Source organism: Ahaetulla prasina, chromosome 2 (assembly GCF_028640845.1).
Source record: "Ahaetulla prasina isolate Xishuangbanna chromosome 2, ASM2864084v1, whole genome shotgun sequence".
NCBI lineage: Eukaryota > Metazoa > Chordata > Lepidosauria > Squamata > Colubridae > Ahaetulla > Ahaetulla prasina.
Window position 1 is genome coordinate 201,478,276 of NC_080540.1, and position 10,060 is coordinate 201,488,335.

The 10,060-nt window shown below is 41.3% G+C and overlaps 1 protein-coding gene across 2 annotated transcripts in view; it reads right to left on the minus strand.

Moving 5' to 3' along the window:
- PCGF3 (polycomb group ring finger 3) overlaps positions 1 to 7,113 on the minus strand; it is a 111,821-nt gene extending 104,708 nt beyond the window's left edge. Inside the window, exon 1 of one of the 2 annotated variants that reach the window (XM_058168753.1) lies at positions 7,010 to 7,113. The gene's annotated coding sequence lies outside the window, so the exon portion shown is untranslated. Of the gene's footprint in view, positions 1 to 3,251; positions 3,333 to 7,009 lie in introns of those variants that run through there. The other variant, XM_058168760.1, reaches the window with a different exon arrangement.
- Between the last annotated feature and the right edge of the window lie 2,947 nt (positions 7,114 to 10,060).

Consider the following 10,060-nt stretch of genomic DNA (forward strand, 5'->3'; position numbering starts at 1 on the left):
AAGATACCTAATTCTTTTTTTTTTTAAGAATTGATGATTTGTAATCTGAATTGCTATTTTTATTCTAATAGAGATGCATAAAGGACAACATTTTAAAAGGCATCTTGCCAGAAATAAGATGGTAGCTAAGAGATTGTGATCATATCTAGTTTTCCCTTTCATTTCACTCTAAAGTTAATTGTTAAAATTATGAACATCCTGGGCTGAGGACTGGAGGATTTCACTTGGGACATCTTTCTAAGCTGATATAGAACCACTTGCAAGCATCTTTGGAATGTGACTCTTGCAAATCCCAAATTATGGCATCTTCTAGATATTCATTCATCTTCATCTCCACTCCACTCATCTTATCCACAGCGATAAGAAGAACCAGAAACCAAGGAGACCATTATAGGTAGTCTCTCTCTTTGATAAGCTTCCATTGATTGCTTCTTATCCTGCCCTTGTATTTTGGAGAACAGGTTTACCCCTTCTGTGACAGCCCCTCAAGTACTGGAAGACTGCTATCATATCAACATTATCTTTGTTATACTGTATATACCTAATTCCCACAACTGTTCATCATACAGTTTAGCCTCCAGTCCCCTAATCATCTTTGTTGCTCTTTTATGCACTCTTTCTAGGGTATCAACATCTTTTTTGCATCATGGTGACCAGAAATGGATGCAATATTCTAAGTATGGTCTTACCAATGCAGTATAAAGCAGTACTAACACTTCACATCAGGGGTGAAATCCAGCAGGTTCTAGAGAACCAGCAGTGGAAATTTGGAGTAGTTTGGAGAAACAGCAAATACCACCTCTGGCTGGCCCCAGAGTGGGGTGGGAATGGAGATTTTGCAATAACCTTCCCTTGGAGTGGGGTGGGAATGGGAATTTGGCAGTATCCTTCCCCTGACATGCCCACCAAGCCATGCCCACCAAGCCACACTACGCCCACCAAGCCACACCCACAGAACTGGTAGTAAAAAAATGTGGCTTTCACCACTGCTTCGCATGGCCTTGATACCATCCCTCTGTTGATGTAACCAAGTAACATTCTTGTTCAGTGGCAGCTCTGGAGTTTCTAGAGGAAACTGATCCCTGTCTGTCAGGGATAGCGATAACCTTGATATCTGCAATTACATATTCTGTAGGCCTTAGAAGAGAAGTAGCTGAGAGTAAGTTTACTTCTGATAGAGCTTTGAAATCCTTGAGATTTAAAGATGAACAACCATCAATAGTTTCATCACCAATCTCTTTCCATTTATGACTGTATGACTATAACTTATTGCTGGCAATCCTTATGATTTATATTGATATATTGACCATCAATTGTGTTGTAAATGTTGTACCTTGATGAACGTATCTTTTCTTTTATGTACACTGAGAGCATATGCACCAAGACAAATTCCTTGTGTGTCCAATCACACTTGGCCAATAAAAAATTCTATTCTATTCTATTCTATTCTATTCTATTCTATTCTATTCTATTCTATTCTATTCTATTCTATTCTATTCTATTCTATTCTATTCTATCAATGTCTTCAGTGTCCTTAGGAGGTGATGATCAGTAATGGTAGAGCCATGTCTCTGTTCTGCTTGCATCTAACAACAGCACATATATGCCCTGGCAGCATCTATTTTCTTTCTTCTGCTTTCTCACAATGTTGCCTTATTTATTTTATTTATTTATTTGTTGAGTACATATTAGATAATATATATAAGTATAAGCATGAATTGACTACATAAAATGAATATAATTAAAGGGAACATTAGGACAGGGACAGTAGGCATGCTGGTGCTCTTACACACGCCCCTTACAGACCTCTTAGGAATGGGGTGAGGTCAACAGTAGACAGTCTAAGGTTAAAATTTGGTGGTTTTTGGGATGAAACCACAGAGTCAGGTAGTGCATTCCAGGCGTTGACCACTCTGTTGCTGAAGTCATATTTTCTGCAATCGAGATTGGTGTGGTTTACCTTACGTTTGTATCTATTGTGTGCTCGTGTATTGTTGTGGTTGAAGCTGCAGTAGGACATTGACAGGTAGGACATTGTAGCAGACGATTTTATGAGCTACGCTTAGGTCATACCGAAGGCGCAGTAGTTCTAAATTTTCTAAGCCCAAAATTTCAAGTCTGGTGGCATAAGGTATTTTGTTGCAAGTGGAGGAATGGAGGACTCTTCTTGTGAAATATTTCTGGACATGTTCAATTGTATTAATGTCCGATATGCAGTGCGGGTTCCAGACAGACGAGTTGTATTCGAGAATTGGTCTAGCAAATGTTTTGTATGCTCTGGTTAGTAGTGTAATATTATTGGAGAAGAAGCTACGCAAGATTAGATAGAATAGAATAGAATAGAATTTTTTTATTGGCCAAGTGTGATTGGACACACAAGGAATTTGTCTTGGTGCATACGCTCTCAGTGTACATAAAAGAAAAGATACGTTCACCAAGGTACAACATTTACATTTACAACACAATTGATGGTCAGTATATCAATATAAATCATAAGGATTGCCAGCAACAAAGTTACAGTCATATAGTCATAAGTGGAAGGAGATGGGTGATGGGAACTATGAGAAGATTAATAGTAGTGCAGATTCAGTAAATAGTCTGACAGTGTTGAGGGAATTATTTGTTTAGCAGAGTGATGGCCTTCGGGAAAAAACTGTTCTTGTGTCTAGTTGTTCTGGTGTGCAGTGCTCTATAGCGTCGTTTTGAGGGTAGGAGTTGAAACAGTTCATGTCCAGGATGCGAGGGGTTTACAACCCTTAATGCCTTTTTGGCGATGTTATTACAGCGGGCTTTCATCTCATCTGCAGCCTATGAAGCCACCCATATTATGTAACTGCTGCTACAGTAGTATTTTTTCTCTCATTCTGATACAGTCTAACTATAGCCAACGATGCATAAAATGGGTTAACTTTCTAGGGCAATCAGGTGATTGGGAGCGATTGAGGACAGAGGCAAAAGAGGCAGAATAGGAATCGGCCGTGGGGAGCAGCACATTGATTTTGTTTCTGCAGACTCGAAGTGGGTGGTTAGCACTTTAACTCAACAGCAAAGAAGCCTCCCACTTACTGTTTGCTGAGGACATCTTGTAAGCAGGTCCCTGCTGAGGCAGACTGAAGCATCCCAACATGTTCCAGCATGAAAATAGTGTTTTCCCTGAGAAAGTGAAAAAGCCGCAATCTGAAAACACATGAGGGATGGAGAAAAAATGCTTAGGTTTGATGCAGTTGTGGGGGGAAATCTATGTAACTTACCATTATCTCCCAGATCTGTTGTGGGACTGTCCCTTTCGTTGGGTTCCTGAGCTCAGTGTGTATTCTGCAGTGTTGCTGTGGCTCTGAGGAAACCACAGGTCCCTGGCTTCTGTTCCACAGCTGCTTCTCTTTCCTCTTTTCTTCCTTTTTACAAGATTGGGTAATGGACTGAGCTTAAACATAAAGGTTTTCCCTGTCTACTCGTATCTGACTCCAGAGGCAGTGTTCATTTCCATTTATTAGCTGAGGGAGCCAGCATTGTCTGAAGACATTTCTGTGGTCATGTAGCCAGCATGACTATCGCCGAGGCACACAGAACGCTGTTACCTTCCCACTGAAGTGGTACCTATTTATCTAGTCCCATTTGCATGCTTTCAAACTGCTAGGTGGGCAGGAGCTGTGGCAAATACCAGGAACTCACCTCTATTGTGGTCCGTCAGCAGCTTGCGGAGCTGGCAACGGAGTTGGACAGCAATGAGGCTGAGGAAGAACATGGGCCAGTCCTGGAGGCTGGAGAAGGCCTGTGTCAGCCTGCCCCAGATCAGTGTTTGAGAAAATAAAAACCCAACTTCATCATGTTGAAGAATTTGGTAATTTATATCATACAAGTCTGGATGCAGTGGAAGCAAAGCTGGAACTGGAAGTAAATCAAAACCCCAGAGTCATATTCTCTCCTGAACCCTCCCCCTACTAGAGGTCATACAGTAATAGTCCAATGTCTTCTTTCTCCTCAGCCACGTGTAGTTTCACTTCCGATATTCTCCCTCTGTCAATCTTCTGAATGGAATGTGGAATCAGCAGCTGCCGTTTCATTCACGCGCCAACACAATTCAAACCTCTGGTTTTGAAAATGGCATTTCCCCTCTCCCCCACATACAATGTCAGCCGACGCTGGGAACAGTGAAAACCTCCCCCCCCCTTCTCCATAAAGCATGTAAGACAATCAGTAGAGCAAACTTTTAACAAGGTAATAAAATAGTCAGATAATCTAGTAGGAGAAATACACTAAATTAAAGCGGAGGCTGACAGCCTGGACGAGGGCTCTGCGTCGGAGGCAGAGATGGGTCCAGGGCCATCGGGGAGTGATATACGGATTCTGGAGCCTCCAGAGGCTGACAGTAGTGAGACAAAGGAACAGGAGGAGCCTGTTCCTAATGCACACATGAGAAGAGCTGCTAGAAGGCAAGAGCAGCTAAAGCTAAGAGGACGACTCGGGTGTAGGGCCAAGAGATTATTGGCCCCTCCCCTAAGGCTTAAAAGACCAGCAACGGCGTTTGGGCTCTTTGTCGGAAAACAACGTTGATAGCCTTGCTCCTTGTCTTGCTGCATTTATTTCTTGTCAGCGTCTTCTGCTTTTGAACTTTTGCCAAGAAAAGCCTTTGGCAGTTTGCCTAATTAGACCAAGGTTGGTGATAAGACTGAAGAATTGTGTTATGAAGAATTTGCTTTGATTTAGTTTGGACTACGCTGAGAATGAGTTAATTCTCAGCTGTTCTAATAAAGTCTGTTTGTTTTTGAACTGATTGTGTCTACTACTATCTACTTGAGCCTGGGTCACAACAATCCTGTCGCCTGGCACTTGGGTCTTGAACTTAGGCTGTCAGCTGACAAACTCAGCATTTTTAGGATGTGAAACCTTGAAACTGACTTGCTTGTGCCTGACTCAACTAGCTGACGTTTTCTGGGCAACAAAAAGGCAGGGCTTTCCCAGATGGAGAACATCAGGAAAGGAAGACATGGCTCCCAACTTCTCGTCTTTGGAAAAGTTCATGCCATCCTAAAATGCAACCCGGTGTAGATATGACTTCAAAATACTGCTATCTTTACCCCGCTTTTTTATGAATGTTTCAATCTAATACCAGAAGCAATAGAAGTGATTTCTCATATTACAACTCTTATCTAGTGGCTGTCCAAATCCAGATGGTCACTAGATGGCAGCCAAGAGAATCAAACTCTTGTTTCTCAACCTTGGCAATTTTAAAATGAGAAAAAGATATTATCTGTTTGCTGCCCTCTTGTGGTTGTTAGGGTTGTAGAAGTCTTTTGGAGAAAAAATTAGGGGACAAAATTAATAGACTGAGCACCCAGACCTTACAAACATTACCCCATCACCCATTCCGTATAGCAATTGGTGGCTGCTTTTTCCCATGATGGGTGACATAATCATTTAGATTTCAGGTGCTGTAACATGGAACGGTGCAGCTCCATGCTTGAGCAGGGGGTTGAACTAGAACACCTTCAAGGTCCCTTCCAACTCTTTCATTCTGTATTCTATTCTTTAGCTAGCCTTAGCACATCCATCTTCCTGTTGCACAGTAAGGGCATATGTAGTATTGGTCTAGTGGTATGAGCTAGATTAGAGTTCTTATAAGCAGTTCATTTCTTCATGGCCTCACCCAAAGATTCTTTCAATCAGCTGTCTTAATAAAACTGGATTATATTAGATAGATAGATAGATAGATAGATAGATAGATAGATAGATAGATAGATAGAGGGGTGAAATGCTCCCGGTTCAGACCGGATTGCCCGATCCGGTAGCTAAGGTAGCAGGTGATTCGGAGAACTGGTAGTAAAAATCCCTGCCCCCTTCCCATGCCCAGCTGAGCTGCGCGATCATCAGAAGTTTTTTTTTAGTTTTAAAAGCATTTTTTCTTCACCCGAAAAAATGCTTTTAAAAGTAAAAAAAAAGCCTCTGATGATCACGCGGCTCAGCTGGGATTGTCAGAGCCTTTTAAAAGCATTTTTACAACCTCTTCACCCCCCCACCAACAAGCCACCCACAGAATCGGTAGTAACAAATTTTACACTTCACCACTGGATGGATGGATGGATGGATGGATAGATAGATAGATGATAGATAGATAGATAGATAGATAGATAGATAGATAGATAGATAGATAGATATACATATACATATACATATACATATACATATACATATACATATACATATACATATACATATACATATACATATACATATACATATACATATATATATATATATATATATATATATATATATACATATTAAAAATATTTAAGTCCTTTGCCAAATCTAAGCAAAGTATCTTCTACTTCATGCACCTCATCTTTTTTTCTGGAATCTTAATGTGTTATATGTTACTTAATTGGCAATTTTCCATATTCATGTTCATCAGATTCATTAACCTCTTGTATTTATATGCATTTCTCACAAAGATTATAAAGAATTACCAACTCAGCACATTTAAATACTTCCTTTAATATAACATCAAGGTAATGAAAGGGCTTTTAAATACTATTTTAATACTATTTTGGGTCCAAGGATTCATCACATTTTCTACCCACACCTTTTAATCTTCAATGGAGGCAAATTTAGTTTTATAGACTATATGCATTTTTTTTAAAAAGAAAAACCTGAGACCAATCAACTTGAAATCTCTGCTCAGCCATAAAGAAATACACATGGATTAGCTGTAGTATTGCTTAGCTGGCATCATCACACATTTAAAAAATCCTAAGATGTGACAACGTCAACAGAAAAAGAAGCAATAACTGTGTAACCAAATATCAGAGCCACAGGCATGTTGATTGCAGCAACATTTTCTGTAATAAGCATTTATTTAACAAACCAAAACTGCTTGACACATGAGTTTCCAGGGTGTGAAATTATTATGGTAGTGGAAAGCTTTGATGGGGGTGATCAAATTCCAATGTGATTTTCTGAACACCCCCACCTCCCCAGTAAAGCAGATTCAGGGGTGAAATTCACTTACCTTTGCTACCAGTTCGCAAATGTGAGCGTGCGTGCATCCTCCACGCATACGCAGAGCCTTCTGCGCATGCACAGAGGGTCAAAAACAGGACGTGACGACGTCCAGATGGGTGGGCGGAGCCTCCCGCCGCTGGCACTACCGGTTTGCCCAAGCCGGATAGAACCGGTTGAATTTTACCACTGAGCAGATCTATAAGGCAACACAACACTTCCATTGATTGAACCTGAATAGCTGTGGCATTTTGGCCACTTCTCTAATCCTTTACTGCTTTTCTGCATAAGCTGTTTTTTTTTAAAGGGAAGCAGCTGATCAACGCAAGTCAACCCTACTTCAGTGCTTCCCTGCAGCCTGCTGAAGGTTTAGTTTTCAATGGTGTTTAGATGCAGAGAAAGATAGTTTTTTTTTAAAAAGTAACTGGAATCACACAACATAAGATGGAATTTGCAAGTGAATTTCAGATAGTCCTTGACTTACGATCGCAATTGAGCACCAATTTTCTCTTGTTAAGCGAGACATTTGTTAAGTGAGTTTTGATCCATTTTACGACCTTTCTTGCCACTGTTGTTAAGTGAATTACTGCAGTTGATAAATTAGTAACCCAGTTGTTAAGTAAATCTGGCTTCCCCATTGACTTTGCTTGTCAGAAGGTCACAACAGGTGATCACATGACCCTGGGACACTGCAAAGGTCATAAGTAGGAAGCAGTTGCCAAGCATCTGGATTTTGATCACATGAGCATGGGGATGCTGCAAAAGTCGTAAGTGTGAAAAATGGTCATAAGTCACTCCTTTCAGTGCCGTTGTAACTTTGAACGGTCACTAAATGAAGTGTTGTAAATTGAGGATTATCTTTATGTACAAATGATGATAGGGTTAGAAAAAAAGTACAATTTTTAATCAGGTTTGGAAGAAAAGTAGAACAAAATGGACTATGAATTTTGGTTATAAAATACAGATGGATAAATGGAAGAGAATGTGTGGGTAAATGGGATGAAAGTCACATGGTGTTACTATATATATATATATATATATATATATATATGTATGTATGTATGTATGTATGTATGTATGTATGTATGTATGTATGTATGTATGTATGTATGTATGTATGTTTTCTGAGGTTTTTGCAGGTGTTTGTATGTAGGTATTTGATTATTTGGGTTTTCTCCCGCGTAAAATTGGAAGTGTCTTGGTGACGTTTCGACGAAATCCCATTCGTCATCTTCAGGCTATATATACATATATATATATATGTAGGTCTTTGGTTATTCGGGTTTTCAGCTGAAGCCTGAAGATGATGAATGAGACTTCGTCGAAACGTCGCCAAGACACTTCCAATTTTACGGAGAAAACCCAAATAACCAAAGACCTCAGAAAACAAATATATATATATATATATGTATGTATGTTTTCTGAGGTTTTCGCGGGTGTTTGTATGTAGGTCTTTGGTTATTCGGGTTTTCTCCCGCGTAAGAGGAACCAACTTCTTCCCTGGTCCAACACCTTAAAGCCACAGGACACGATATTGACTTTAAAAAGACCAGAACTATCGCCAAAACTGAACACTTTAACAACAGAATAATCAGAGAAGCCATCGAGATAGAAAAACGCCCACACAGCATGAACAAACGAGATGATACCTCCCGCCTACCAGCCATTTGGAAACCCGCCCTTATTGACAAATGAGTCCCTAACACGAGGAATGACACCAGACCCACACTCACGAGGTCCACACAGGATGTCACCACCACACATCCACCCAGAAAGCAGACCCAAACCCACACTGATCAGGAAGCACGACCAAGGACCAGAAGCCAGACCGCAGCTGCAACATTAGCCATTTCAAACCCCTCCAATCCATACATACAGCAGACAGACACCCACTATGATGATGTAGCACGACCACAAACACGAAGCCAAACAACAGCAATGCAGCTCACCAGCTCAAATCCCCTTGCAACTCAGACTAATCTGAGCAAAACCAAGCCCCCACCAACACAGGACACACCCCCAGCCAATCAGAGCACAAAAAACTCCCATCCAATCAGAGCACAGCCAAGCTCCCACCCAATCAGTTCAAACCCCCACTAGCAGTTAAAAAGGAAGAAACAGCTGCAATCACACATTGCTCCCAGAAGCACGAAGCTGAAGCCTGAAGGTGACGAATGAGACTTCATCGAAACGTCGCCAAGACACTTCCAATTTTACGCGGGAGAAAACCCAAATAACCAAAGACCTGTTCTGTTTCCCTCCCCCAATACTCCCAACAAAGAGTCAGTCAAAGGCCTCCTCTTCTACTTTATTTACATAGATAAATGTCCTGGCCACGTCTACCCACGGGCCTGCCAAGTTTCTGGAGATAACGAGGAAATTATAGATAAGGCCAGAATTACTCACGAATATATTCTTCCCTCCATTGATACAATTTGCCTGCGCAAATTCATTGCTTTGTCCAAGACAAAAAACCAGGAAGTCCCGCCTCCTATTTATAGTCTCTGCAGATGTCACTGCATGACCATCATTCCTTGGCTTTATCCCAACGCTTCTGCTGCGCGCGCCGGTCACGTCTGCGCAGTCTTGCATCACTCCAAAACTGTTCTTGGGGCGTTGCCAAATCAGAAGAAGGCTCGAGAGAATCAGGCCTTGCCAGCCCCTCCTCCTCCCTTTGAGTGGGTGCCAGGGAGGGAGAGGGCCCAAGAGAAGCAGGGCTTGCCAGGTCTTCTCCCTCACTTTCTGAATCATCCGAGTCCAGGAGTCCGGGTCCAGGAACCTGGGTCACAACAAGACCTATATGTATGTATGTATGTATGTATGTATGTATGTATGTATGTATGAGGCACTGTTGGTATAGGACACCAGAAAATTTATTAAAGAGATAAAGAAGTACTTCAAGCCAAAGTTGGAATGTAAAAACTGTGAAGGGATATTTTAGATAGTGGACCAGTGGTGGGTTTCAAAAAATTTTACTACCGGTTCTGTGGATGTGGCTTGGTGGGTATTGCATAGCTTGGTGGGCATGGCTTGGTGGGCGTGGCTTGGTGGGCATTGCATG